The 14,737-nt window shown below is 42.0% G+C and overlaps 1 protein-coding gene and 1 long non-coding RNA gene across 2 annotated transcripts in view; one reads left to right on the top strand and one right to left on the bottom strand.

Annotated features, from left to right (window-relative positions):
• Positions 1-2,882: 2,882 nt before the first annotated feature.
• Positions 2,883-11,430, bottom strand: LOC309633576. The gene is made up of 2 exons (XR_014247623.1): positions 10,954-11,430; positions 2,883-3,194 (listed from the first exon to the last, which is right to left on the bottom strand). It is a non-coding gene; the product is annotated as an uncharacterized lncRNA (long non-coding RNA).
• A 6-nt stretch (positions 11,431-11,436) lies between these two features.
• LOC309633574 (uncharacterized protein) overlaps positions 11,437-14,737 on the top strand; it is a 126,190-nt gene continuing 122,889 nt past the window's right edge. Inside the window, exons 1-2 of the mRNA XM_082402517.1 lie at positions 11,437-11,546; positions 11,660-11,716. The gene's annotated coding sequence lies outside the window, so the exon portion shown is untranslated. The remainder of the gene's footprint in view (positions 11,547-11,659; positions 11,717-14,737) is intronic.

Here is a 14,737-nt window from a genome sequence, read left to right as displayed (position 1 = left end):
CTCATGGGGGGCCACCTTTTGGCCTATGTTTCAGCCAACCAACCAACAAAACTGCTAGAGCCCTTTCTAATTCCTCAAGCTGCAACAGTAAATGCAGAAGCCCTATTTAGTGAGCCCATACATTCAGCCTCCTTCAACCTTATAAGGAATTCCTTCTTCCATTTTCCCACACCTTTCGTACTTATTCCCACACATTTCCCAAGATTTTGTCTGTGTAACTTAGAAAATGGAAGTCATTATTTTGGAATGTAATGCACTTCCTCATGAGTCACAGATTGTATCCCACCTTTAGGGACCTGCTGAGCTTGAGTCTAGTTAAAGGTCCAGAAGTAAGGTGGGGTGGTAGGGGTGGGTCCTGAGGAGACTAATAATTATGTTACATGACAATTGCGTCAGGGGAGGCTATGACCCTTTCCTCAGGCAATGCAGGGTTAATCCTCTCAGAAGGAGATGGAAAGGCTGATACCCTGTATGTAGAGAGGCCGCTTCCACTGGGGTTGAGGAAGCCATCTCTGCTGGGGCTGGGGAGGCCAATACCACTGGTGATAAAAGATTCATCACAGTTTAGGGGCTCAATATCCCCAGCTTCATCAGGATCTTCCCACGGGTCCCCATCCCAACTTCTAAGATCCAGTTCTTTCCCAATCAATGCCCTCACATTGATTCAACAGTAGATGCCCTTCAAAACTGGGAGTTCAACTTACATTGTAATTCAACCAGTCGCACGATGAGGTTCTGTGCTTGATTTCCAGCCCTGTAGCTACAGGAGACAGTGGTCTCCTTCAGGGCACATGGTCATTTATGTGGCACTTGAGCTGGGAGTTCAAATCACCAAGTTCATCCTTTTCTTTCAGTGACATAAGAAGCAACAGAACAACATAATTATATACACTGGTTTTCCAAAAATGTTCAAAAGTATCATATACGTTCATCCCAGAGAAATTAAATTTTATGTCCATGCAAATATCTCTACATGATTGTTTCTAGCAGCTTTGTTTGTTATAGTCCCAAACTAGAAACAATAAAAATGTTCTAGAATAAGTGAATGGTTAAACAAACCATGGTACATTAATACTATGAAACACTACTTAACAGTAAAAAGGATTAACTACTGATACATGCAAGTACTTGGATGGATCTCAAAAAACATGCTGGGTGAAAAAAGCCAACATTTGAGGTTGGTGTTTGAAGGTCACATATTATATGAATACATTTATATAGCATTCTCAAGATGACAAAGAAGGAGACAGATAAGTGGTTGCCAAGTTTTAGGGATGGTGCATGGGGGCCAGGGTGGGAGGAAGGTAAGTGTGACTATATATAGGGGTAACAGGAGGGAGATCTTTGTGGTGATGGAACAGTTATGTATCTTGATCTTGGTGGTGGCAACACATGTGATAATGTGGCACACATATACCTTGTAGCAATGTCAATTTCCCAGCTTTGATAGTATCCTATTGTTACATAAAATGTAACCAATTAGGAAAACCGGATGAAGATTACTTGGGGCTTTACTGTCCTATTTTTGCAACTTCCTGTCAGTTTATAATTATTTCAGAAGAAATCATTAAAAAAAGTAATGTGTTCAAATAAGAAAAAGTCTATATAGAAGTGTTTTTATGAGGGTGCTAAACTCTTCAAGACAACTTCAACTTTCAGGAAGTCATTTTATCATTTGTAACATAATAAGAGAAGCAAAAATTGTATTAGGGACTATATCTTGGGGAAAATTTCATGTAATTTTTGACACACTGTATTAGAAACATTCGTTTCTGCTGAATAATATTTGCTAACTTTTGAGATAGGTTAACCACAGGTAGATAAGTCTAGTAGCCAATGAATAACATTAACAGAAAGGCAGTCTCTTAAGATACGTGATATCATGCTCTATGGAATTTTTCATTAATTTAGACAATTTTGTAGAGCTCCGATGTCAAGGTAAGTGACAAGTCCAAAGCTGCTGAAACCTAATGAGAATTACAAGAGGTTACATGGTAAATTGTGGCAAACCGATTCCAGCGGTCCCCAACTTTTTTGGCACCAGGGACCAGTTTCGTGGAAGACAGTTTTTTCCACGGAAGCAGGGGGGATGGTTTAGGCAGTAATGTGAGCTACAGTGGCGGGCGTGATTCAGGTGGTAATGCAAGCAGTGTGGAGCAACGGATGAAGCTTCTCTCTCTCTCTCACCCACTGTTCACCTCCTGCTGTGCCCCCTGGTTCCTAACAGGCCTCACACAGTGGGTTGGGGACCCCTGGATTAAGCGATGAAAATAAAGAGTTACAGAGCTGGTATAGAATTTAAAGACTTCACAGTGACATATTGTTTGAGAGACTCTGAAGTGATTTCGTGGTGTTTCCAAGTTTGCTGGGGACTGGGGACCAGGCCCAACCCAGACTATTTGGCCCCTGTACCGTGATCTTCCCTGAGAGCCAGGCTCTGTTGCTTTCCTGCACACTCCCCGCTCTTTCCTCACAAGTTGTCTTCGTAGCACTGTGCAGCTTTAGCCAGATTTCAGGGTACAGAGAGCCTGCCTTGAACTGAGAGCATCTCTCCCACACATGCGCTTGAGGGCAGCCTGGGCTCTGCTCAGCTCTGAAGAGTCAGTCTTCAGTGAACCCTATTACAGTTAAGGAGCTTCTCTGTAGCTTAAAATACTTGAGAAAGAGGAAAGAAAACTATTTTAGAAAGTATCTAATTGGAGCTATCCCAATCATATTTTTCATCAATGACTTTTGGGATTCCAGGCTTTTATAAGCGCAATGATTCTGACACATTTTTAGGGAGAAAAGAGAGTGTTCTTTCCTACTTTAGTTATACTCTTTCAGTCACTGTAGTTTCATATTATTGAATGTACAAGACCAAAAACATCCACATATTCATATTCGCATTTGGAAAGATGTGCTTTAAAAATGTTTCTTAAATGCATTCTCACTATCAAAGTCACAAGAATACCTTCTGCAATAGGGAGGAAAAGGTGACTGTTATTTCTCTGTAAAATCAAATATGATACAGACCAAGTGGTAGGCATTCAATGAACGTGGTCCCCGAGACCATGTGTGGTGGTGATAAAGCCCTGGGATAGGAGTGCTGGCCAGGTCCTTGGTCTCTGGGTGAGTTCTCTTCATCTGTTCCATTAGAGGACTGGTCCAGAGTCCTTTCAGCTTACGCATTCAATGATTCTGTCCCACTAGTTCTTAGGCAAAATAAAACAGAACAAAACAAAACAAAATCAATAAAAACCACTTAAAAAGTAAATGAGAAAACTCTGCCTGACCTAATGTGAAGGAGTCACTTACTGTTCCCTATTTTGAATGGTATCCTCGTAATACCTATAAGTGGTTATCTATCTGGGTATTAAAATGTTTTCATAAGGACCTGCTGTACAGCACAGGGAAAACACTCAATATTTTGTAATAACCTATATGGGAAAAAATCTGCAAAAGAACATATATATGTATATGTGCATATATATATATATGTATGTATAACTGAATCACTTTGCTGTACACCTAAAACTAACACAACATTGTAAATCAACTATACTTCAATAAAATAAATAAATAAATTTTAAAAATTGTGTTTTCATGAGTAGATGCTCCATGAGCGAGCTGCTGGCAGGGGAAAATGCAGTGTGCTGCATCCGTGTGCTTTTTCTGTGCCAAGTATTATTTGAGGAAGGAAAAAAACCTGCAACAATTCTGCTTTTGCAACATGACTTGAATCACCAGAATGTCTAGAATTCCTGTGTTCTCAAGGTGCTATCTTTCAGTTAGCATGGAATTAAGGAGATGAGGGGAATGGAAGTCTAAAATTCAATCCTTAACTGTGAAATGCTTCTTAATGGAGGTACATAAAGCTTAATATATTGGAAAGTGTGTGGACTCGGTCATTTAGTACAAAATATTTAGGGCTTACTATGTGACAGGCACCGTGTGACTTGCGGTGGATGTGTAAGGCTTGGATGGTGTTCCCAGGAAGCTCAATATTTAGTGTGGCATCTTCACTCTAGTTCTGCCAATAATTAACCATGTGAGCACTTTGGAGGCTGTTTCATTGGCACTAAAAAGGAAAATGAGAGCACAGGGCCTGAGTCTCTCAGGGGTCCCTGTTTGCTTCTATGAACCTGCTGAGAGTAAGGAATGTATTCATGTGTCAGTTGGAGGATAAACTGTTACGTTCTCTTCTTCTTTTGATGTATGCACATATGTATGTATGTGTTTATTATTTATTTATTTAACTGAAGCTTAGGATTCTTTTTTTAATTTGGTTCTTCAATTATACTCTAAATAGAATTTGTTTACAATAGGCTGTTCCTTGACAGATTTCTTCTGGGAAGACATGAAAATACAACGATTAGGTGTATCAACTCATTCAGAATGACAATGAATGAAGGGAGCAGATTCCCCTTCTCGGTGCCCCTGGCAGCCAGTGTGAGGGCCTGAACCTTGGGCTCGGCCACTGGGATCCTGCAACCCAAGACTGAGAGTCGTGAAACAAGTGGGGAAAAGATTAAGAAGCAGTCGGATTTTATTGTTGTGATTGCAGTTGTGGAGTTCTTGGGGGAGGGGGGCACCACAGCAGGCAGGAGCAATGGCCTGTCCAGCTATATGGATGGGTCCAGGGCAGCTGAGCTAGAGCTCTTCAGTGGCAGAAGCAGTACCCTGGGTCACATCTTTCTTTTTTCTTTTTTTTTTTTTTTTTTTGATTGGTATCATTTATTTTTGTTAATTAATTTTTATTGGAGTATAATTGATTTACAACGTTGTGTTACTTTCTGCTGTACAGCAAACTGAATCAGTCATACATATACATGTATTCACTCTTTTTTAGATTCTATTCCCATATAGGTCATTACAGAGTATTGAGTAGAGTTCCCTGTGCTATACTGTAAGTTCTTATTGGTTATCTATTTTATATATTGTAGTGTGTATATATACATCTTGACGATTTCTATGACACGTTGTTTTATAGGACCTGACTATTCTTCTGAACTAGTGAACACTTCCACTTTCACTTGTGAACCATTTAATGACCTGCTTACAAACCCTTTTCTTCCTGTCACTAAGTGACGACTCTGATTACTTAGAGATGGTCTGACCCATAGGAGGGATGCGTCCACCAGCTGGCACAACAGTGGCTCCACTGAATTAAAGCTGATGCTGCCCCTGGCATCCTGGGCTCTGCTGATCACTAGGCAAGCTGGGAAAAAAGTGTTATGAGATGGGTGGGAGAAATCCTTTCTGATGATCAAAGGGATCTTGTGTCCTGCCTCCCTACATCTGTATCTTATGAAAATTCAAGAGGCAACAACACCACATTGGCTGGGCTGTGAAGGTCTCAGTTCCTTCAGAAATGAAGGTCTGGATCATGTCACCAAGTGAAGATACCAATGAGCCTGGTGCTGGCTGAGAACAAGGTGACCATGGAGCAGAGAGTGGCTGAGGGACGTCACAGTATCACGAATGATGCAGAAGCACATGCCTACACATGTTTCCTTCCATGCTCCATAACTCATTTTCCTCCCCCATCCCTTTCCCTTGTCAGACCATTTTATATAGACCACTATAGTGATGGTTACATTCACCATTACTCTGTGGGTTTCTGATGATGTAGATGTGCCTGTGACCATCTTAGAGGAGGATTAGACAACATCCAGAGACCCTAGGATTGGGGCTGGATGCAGAGACTTGAGGTTTTCTGCCTTTGGTGAGTGGGTGGTACCCTTCCTTATCTGAAAGATAATTGTGTTCAGCAAGACTTACAATTTCTGGAATTTGAAGTGTGTATGTTACTGACCAGGGTTCTTGGCCTCCTTAATCAATAGAAATTGATCAGAGACCAGACAAGAAATTCAGGCAAAGCTTTATTGGGACCCCTGCTGCAGCAGGGGGAGCGAGAACAAGCAACAGGTTCCCTTGCTCGCTTCCTGGGGGTGGGGGTGGGGGCAGCTGGTTCCTTATATGGGGGGGAGGTAGTGGTGTGTCCCGGGGTTGGGCCGGAGGGGTGACTTAGGTGGTCTGCCCACCCCTTTGGTGGTGCTGAGTGCAGGGGGCATGCGCAGAACCCAGCCTTTGCTCCCGACCCCCGTTTTTGCTTCTAGCTCTTCAGAAGTGGCAGTTGGGCTTTTTTGGTCTTTCTGTATCTTTTGTCCAGAATTTGCCCCAACTGTGCATGCACGCAGTTATTTTTAGTCCCTTATAGTTTCTTTGCATTTTGTTGCTCTAAGAGACATTTGTCCAGGTGCAAGCACTGCAGCACTGCAGCAAAGGCTCCCAGGTCCCAGCCTGTTTCATGTACATGAATAGATGTAAATCTGGGAAACTGTGCTTGTTATTTTTCGACTGTCCAGCACCCACCCGCCCCTGACTCTGCGGAATTAACCCAGATGTGATTTCCTATTGAGAGGCAGCGTGTTTCCTGCTACTGTGGAAACCACTTCACCTGCAGATGAGAGTGGGGCTGTGACCTGCACTCTGTGTTAAGCAGGTTGTTGTTCTTTTCTTCCACCCTTTTTCTTCTCCTTCTTCTTCTTCTTCTTATTATTATTTTGGGATAAGAACACAACGTAAGATCTATCCCCTTAGCAAATTTTTAAGAGCACGTACAGTGTTACTAACCAGAGGCACTATTCTGTACAGAAGATCTCTAGGACTTATTCATCTTGCATAACTGGAACTTTGTTCCCTTTAACTAACACCTTCTCTTTTCCCCCTCCCCTCAGCCCCTGCCAACCACCATTCTACTCTGTGCTTCTGTGATTTGACGATTTTAGATTCCTCACGTAAGTGGTATCATGTAGTATTTGTCCTTCTGTGTCTGACTTATTTCACTTAGCATAATTTTTCCACATTCATTCATGTTGTCACAAATGGCAGGATTTCCTTCTTTTTTAACACTGAATAATAGTCCATTATATATATCTCACATATCTTTTATCCATTCGTCTGTTGATGGACATTTAGGTTGCTTCCACATCTTGGCTATTGTGAATAATATTGTTGCAGTGAATGTAGGAGTGCAGAAATCTTAATGAGATCCTGATTTCAATTCCATTAACTATATACCCAGAAGTAGGGGAGGTTCCTCAAAAAAAACTAAAAATAAGAGGATTGTTAGCTCTTGGTTGGTCCTGAACAGGCAAAAATAAAGGGGGCGGCAGGGTCCAACCAAAAGGCAAATATGGTCCTGCCCCCTCACCCACTCCCATCCTTGATCCAGGGGTATTTGGTTTCTACTTATTTCCCAAGCCCAGTCCTTCAGCCTCTTATTGATTCTGTGAGCCCATAAGATACTTTAATAAATTCTCCGTTTCTTAAGAAAAATTGTCCAATAATGTTGCTCCCAACAAAGAATTATGCTACTCCTTACTGTCAAAAGGAATTTTAGCATTTATAATTCAGAGTTTACTGAATTGCAGTATAGTGCAGGCCTTGTAGTTTCATTACGAAGGAAATCCTGGTTTACTCCATTAAACACCTGTGACCTAAAATAGAAGTTGAGTCAGATTTTTATTGACTCAAGCAACAAAGAAGAGTTCTGTTCTTGTGGAGTTTTGATAAATGCCTTAAGAAACTTAAGGATATCAAAGTGATTTAGAGAATTTCAATAACCTTCCCAAAACATGTTCATACATGCTATCCTTATTCTAAATTGAGAAATGTGTAATGCAGTTGTATTATTTTGTGTGTTGATATTAATAATACATAGAGGTTTTTCTTTACTTTCTGATCATGAAACTCCACCCCTAGGGAATTCTGGCCTTTCCATGAAAACAAAATTCTCCATAAAAAGCTGTGGGGTGGGACCCTGGGATCCCACTCCAGCAGATGCCTTTATTTGATTTGATTACTTGTGTTGTTCTTCATCCCATTAGTTCCTTGCAATAAAAATTTCAAATGTTGCTTGTGAGACTGAAATGCCAATTAGTTGAATCAGATGAGAATCTGGGTCGATGATGAGTCCTTATACCCTTCCCACCTCCTAGGGTGTGAAATAGGCAGTTATGCCACATGGTATTTCCATATAAACTCTATCAAAACATAAGCTTATAAGTAATGACAAAAACTGAGACAATGACTTAGCTCTATAAAATATATTTTGAGATAGAAAGATATATGTGTAAGTCCAGCTGTAAATTCAGGCTCAATTCTGAAAGATGATTATTATTCAGACCCTGAAAGAGTTTTTTGTTTTAATTTATTTTCTTGAAGTATAGTTGACTTTACAGTGTTGTGTTAATTTCTGCTATACAGCACAGTAATCCAGTTTTATATATATATATACACACGCATATATATATATGTGTGTGTATATATATATATATACACACACACATATATATATGCGTGTGTATATATATACATACACACACACACACACATATATATATATATATGCATTCTTTCTCATATTCTTTTCCATTACAGTTTATCACAGGATACTGAATATAGTTCCCTGTGCTATATGGTAGCACTTTGTTGTTTATCCATCCTATATATACTAGTTTGCATCTGCTAATCCCAAACTCCCAGTACTTCCCCCCACCCCCCCACATGGCAACCACAAGTCTGTTCTCTACAGACCTTGAAAGTGTTTTGAATATTTTGGATTAGATAAACAGGAAAACAAACATTCCATATTCTATCAAGAAGGATGAGAAAAAGGAATCAGGTAGATGTGTTCCAAATTTTGACATTTTAACTTCAACTAAATATGAATGCATATCCTGTGCTTCCCCTCAAACAGATTTACATTTAATTGAGAGTAGGAGGAAAAATTCTGTTCTGAAAGAGACAGAGACTCTTTATGGGAATCGAGACGATTACTTCTGAGGGTGGGAACAGTAATAATAATAGTTGAATCTATAAAGATCCTGCTATGGCCAGGCATTGTACCAAGTCTTTCACATGCGTTAATTCATTTAATCCTCACAGCACCTCTGTGAAGCTGACATATTATTATCCCCATTTTACAGAGGAGGAAGCTGAAGCACAGACAGGTAAATGACTTGCCCAAGTTCCACAGCTTTTGTGAAAAGCTAATTTTCAAAGTAAACATTTTAGTGCTATTTGACTTTTTAAACTATGTGCCTCTATTAATTTTGTGACTAAAATTTAAAAATTCCAATTGAATAGAGATTTTTTGCTTCCATTATATCTTTTTCTGGAAAAAATATTATTAAGTTTGCCCCCAAATACCACTGAATTATAAAGTTGCTTTTTACAGTTATACATCCAAAACTTAATGCAAAATTGAGATCTAAAGATAATAGGCAATATTTTATATTGGTGTTTGTAATATCAGGGCACAAACTTTTAGAAGTGACTTTGTTAGCCAGCCCTCCTGTAACTAAATCTATTTGGAAATCTCAGCCTATTATCTTAAGGTGTCTTTAAAATGAATTATCAGAGTGGCTGGGTACATCTGTACTGAAAACACTATTTGTCTAATTGCTTCTACTTAAGTAAACATTACATATTACTAGAGATTTCAAATTGATTTTAAATTAAATAAGATCTAGTAAAACAAAGGGCAACATAAACTGTTTTAACTTGCCCCTTGCTTTTTTTTTTTTTTTTTTTTCCAAATTTCTTATTCCTTTTTTAATTGAGATATAATTGACATATAACATTAGTTTCAGGTGTACAATATAATGATTTGATATTTGTATGTATTGCGAAATGATCATCACAATAAGTCTAGTAAATATCCATCATTTCTTTCTTGTGATGAGAACTTTTAAGATCGACTCTCTTAGCAACTTTCAAGTATACAGTAGAGTATTATTAACTGTAGTCACCATGCTGCGCACAACATCCCCCGGACTTATTTGCTTCATAAATCAGAGTTTGTACTTCTCGACCCCCTTCACCCATTTTGCCCACTCCCACACCCTGCCTCTGCCACACCAATCTCTTCTCTGTATCTATGAGTTCGGTTGTTTGGGGGCTTTTTTTGGTTTTCTTTTATAAAATGTCAAAAATGTCCAAAATTTGACCAAAATTTTGGTCAAAATTTCGGTCCATTTTATAAAAGACAAAGAAAGGCTGTGGAAATGTTCCAGATTAAAGAAGCCTAAGCAGATGTGACAATTAAATGCAAAACCTGATTCTAGCCTGGATCCCATACTGGAAGGGAAAAAACAAATGCTATAACGTCCTTGATGTTAATAGATACAACAAAATCCCTGTAGTCTCAGTTCTAAGTTGCCTCAAAACCCAGAAGAAAATGACCAGTGATCTTAGGTTCTGTCCTGCTGATTGGTTTCTGTATCAATTAATTCATAGATTCAATTAAGTCTTCATGCAGTGCAATGCATGAATATATATACAAGGCAACGGACTAGATGGAGAGAGGGCAACAGAAAGTCCTCTTTTTCTCCAAAAGGTGCTCAAAGTCTCGAGTTTCACCAACACGACCTGCCAACGCATTTAGTCACTCTTCCTTAACGGTATTCACTGCCATGTAAACATTGAGAACTTTGGTGGCTTTCACGAATTACTCGTGATTTTTCCAAAAAGCTGTCTGAGACTATTTCTCTAGTCCCGAGGAAAGTCACTCATTTTACAACCCCGCCCAGTGTCCAGATTTACGGGCATTTTCCGAAGCCAGCTCACTGCAGGGGGATCCTTTCCCCAAACTGGCAAACTTCATCCCACAACCTGCGTCAGGGCGTGACAAGTGACAGCCAGTGCCAGGCTGGTGGCTCACGGAGCGGAGGGGAGGCACCGGCTGCGGCAGCACGTCTTCGCCCCGGACCATCCTGGCGCCGCCCGTCCCCACCGGGCGGGGGCCCCCAGGCCGCCTCCCTCCCCCGGCCAGCGTCCCCCCACTCGGGCCTGTTTCCTCAGTCCCGCTCAAAGAAAGAGCTACCGGCCACGAAAGGCAGTGTCAGCACAGGTCCCCAACCCGCCCGTCCACCCGGAATGGGGCTGGGCGCCGGGACTACTCACCGTCCAGGAGGAGGGCCGGCGTCCAGGCTGCCAGGCGGGACAGCGCTCCCGCTCTGCGGTCACCCACTCGCCTCAGGAACAGCTGCGCCTCGTCCCCTCGGCCTCCTGCAGCCGCAGGGCACAGCCACGCGCCCGTTCCGAGGCTAAGGGCCTCTGGGGGAACTGAGGGGGGCTGAGGGGACAGCTGAGGGCACAGGAGGACAGCAGATAGGACAGGTGAGGGACAGGAGAGGGAACAGGAGATGGGACAGCTAAGGGGACAGGTGAGGGGACAGGAGACTAGGGCGGCCGCCTGAGCGCGCGCGGTCCCACAACGCCCGACCCTCCCAGGAGGGGCCGGGCCCCCCACTGCCCTGGTGGCGCGCCGGGCCCCGCCCACGGGCCCGCCCCTCCACGCCCCGCCCCATCGCGGGCCGGCCCGGGGGCATGGCGGAGCGCGCGGGGAGCCACCACCCGAGGCGGAAGCGAAAGCGCCGCCGGGCCGCGGCCTTGGAGACGCGGGGGCGGGGCCGGCAGAGAAGCGCGACCTTTGACCGCGGCGGGGCTCCGTGGGAGGCGGCGGGCGGAAGTGCGGGCAGCGGGTGGCCATGGAGGTAACGCGTGATCCCGGGGGCCGAGGGACCACCGCCCCTCCCCGCCTGCCCTCCCCGCCCGCCGGGGTCCGCACAGCCGCATGTGACCGGCTGGCTTTCGTTGTGTTTTGGAGGAGCCTGTTCACGACGGGGTGGCCTCGCCGGCCGCTCCTGGGACCGGGAAATCCAAGGTAAAGAGACGCCGGAGCGGCGGGGTCCTGCCGGGAGGGGAGGGGGCTCCCTGGGGGACAGCTTTCCTCCGGGCTCCCGGCCTGAGCTGTCGCGGTCGCGCGTTTAGTCCCTCCTCTCGGAGCTCCCTGGTGTGAAGCCTGAGTTCGTCTCCTTGCCGCCCCGCTCAGCGCTGCTGAGAGATTCCGCAGTTTCCCAACGTTAGACGAAGCCGTCTGGTTTGTGAGGTCCGAGCGGCGGGCTGGCGTCCCGGGCTCGGCTCTGCTGGCGCCTCCGCTGATGTGAGCACAGGTCACCGCTGGGGCCCTGAACGGGCGCCCAGGAGTTGGGGACTTGCCGCCGAGGTTTATTGTTTCAAGCTGACTTTGAGCGCCCCTTGCTTTTGTTGTTTTGTTTTGTTTTTTTCTTCTTTTCAAAGAGTTTCTTACTGATTTCTTCAAAGGAAATCAGGAAACTCTACATGTTTAGATAAAGTTCTATCTATATCATAAGACCCAGGACTTCAGATGAAAAAGGTTTTATAGATAATCCTCCTCCTCTTGAAATATTTATAATAATCCAGGACATACCTTCTGGTCAATCATATCATCTAGATAAATACTATTTTTAGTTTTTATTACTTATTCAGTACCTATGGAGTATTACATAATGCAGTGTAGTCCAATTTATATATGAAATACAAATTTAAATAACAGAATTTGGTGTATAGTGCACCTTTATTTCTTTTAAACATAGACATATTTTAAGAGGTGAACTTTATCAACTTTACATGGACATATCTTTTTGGAAGTGGAGTATTAAGTTTGAATAGAATAAAGGTTTACAAATGGATATTGGCTAATATATGCATTTATATATATATACATATGTTATAAAAATAATTTTGTTTTATTCTCTAAAACATCACATACATGTTTTCACCCTGGGAATCATTCCTATGTAAGTCAGTGCCTTAAAATATATATGCTAATAAACAATATTCAATGTGCTACAAAAATAATTTAGTTAAATTTTTAAATGAACTTACCTTCTAGTTACATCATTTCAATATTTATAGGTTATAGGAATGAAGTACAGGAAACTGAATTTTACCTTATAGGGAAGTTGCATTCAGGAGCACCATCAATTTGAGCCTGCAATGATTGTGCAAATATGTCTAAAAGAAGCATGCACTTAGATGCAGAAATTCTTCCAGCTTACAGTGTTTAAGAAGTTGATCTATATGCATATATAATAAGAAAGCTTTTAAAAATATGCCTTTGAAATTCAGTTGTTTATACAAATATTTTTAGGACAATAAGTTTGAAGAATATGACAAGAATTTAGAGCACCAAAGTGTTTTGTTTTGTTTTTAATTGCCAGGTGGTTAAACATCTTTGTCATAAAGCTACAGTAAAGGCACTCATGTGAAATGTACATGTGTGAGGTGTAAGAAGGGATCTCCTCTCTTGGTTACACTATTGCCAATAGCTATTTCAGTCTCGTGAATTCAAACATAATTGGTGGATGCTCCAAGCTTAGAGTCCAAAATCATCCACATGTTTTTGATTGAAATCTCCCAAGATCTTAGATAATACTAAAACAAGGGTGGGAAGATGTTATATGGAGAACAAATGGAGCACAAGTACAATGAAATGTGATTTTTCACTTGATGAAACAGAGGTGAATTAGAAACTATAGAAGAGAGTGTACAAAATACCCCAAATAACAGCGATCTAAAGTCCCTATTAAAAGCTAGCTTTTCATAGGATATTTTAAAAGAATCAAAAGAAATCATTTTTTTTGGTTTTAGTTCTTCAGCCTTTTTTTTTTTGTTGTTCCTCTGTATGTGTTGTGTCTTTTATTTTCTGGATATTTTAAAGATTTTCTCCTTATCTTTACTCATCAGTAATCTGAGTATGATGTGCCCAGGCTTGGTTTTCTTTGTATTGATATTTATCATGTTTGGGGTTTTCTTTTTTTTTTTTTTAATTAATTAATTAATTTGTTTATTTTTGCTGTGTTGGTTCTTCGTTTCTGTGCGAGGGCTTACTCTAGTTGCGGCGAGCCGGGGCCCCTCTTCATCGCAGTGCGCGGGCCTCTCATTATCCTGGCCTATCTTGTTGCGGAGCACAGGCTCCAGACGCGCAGGCTCAGTAATTGTGGCTCGCGGGCCTAGTTGCTCCGCGGCATGTGGGATCTTCCCAGACCAGGGCTCGAACCCGTGTCCCCTGCATTAGCAGGCAGAGTGTCAACCACTGCGCCACCAGGGAAGCCCCCGAGTTCTTCAGCTTTTTTATAAGATAGCCTCAATTTAAAATAATTACACTCATTAGTTTCACTCAGTAAGAGAATGCAATTCTATGCAATCGGTTTGTCAGACATATATCACAAAATAAAACAACCGAATACAATAATTGAGCATCCCTTCTCCAAACCGTCTTCCTCTCTGTTGCTCTCATGTTCCCTCTTTCTAACACCTAATTTCTATCCGTGGCAAGCCCTCCACCTCGGGTGACGCTTACTGTGTGAGTCCCCATAAACCAGACGTCCATCTGTTCTTTCTTTCTTTCGATTACTTCCGATGATAAAGCCACTCCTGTGTTACTGAGGTGGTGGCAACAATGGATATTTGTAGTGCGCTCCATCTTTTGTATGCCCTTCATTGAAGGCTGCTGAGTTGGTAGCTTCACGCAGGAGGATGCACTCTTCGGCATTTGTACGTGTGTGTTTGGGGAAGAGGGTTTTGTCATCGTTTTCATTCAAAAAGAAATGCTGACAGCTTCACTCCAAATGAATAGTGTATACTTTTCCATGTCATCAATATTGACATTTGGAAATCGTATTCATTAGTCCGTGATCTGGAAGGAAACTATTTTAATGGCTCTTGGCCCTTGCATCTGTGATTCTCTTGTCATTGAATTCTGTAAAAAATTGATATTAACTCTGAAATTTTATACTTTAAAACATTATTGACTTCCTGGGAAGAAGTCATATGTTAGAACCTCACAGCATACACTTCAGCTATAGAAAAACTATTAAGT

This window comes from Balaenoptera borealis (assembly GCF_965194805.1).
Source record: "Balaenoptera borealis genome assembly, chromosome: 8".
NCBI classification, from domain to species: Eukaryota; Metazoa; Chordata; class Mammalia; order Artiodactyla; family Balaenopteridae; genus Balaenoptera; species Balaenoptera borealis.
Note: the sequence above shows the minus strand (reverse complement) of the source record. Positions and strands in the feature narration are given on the sequence as shown.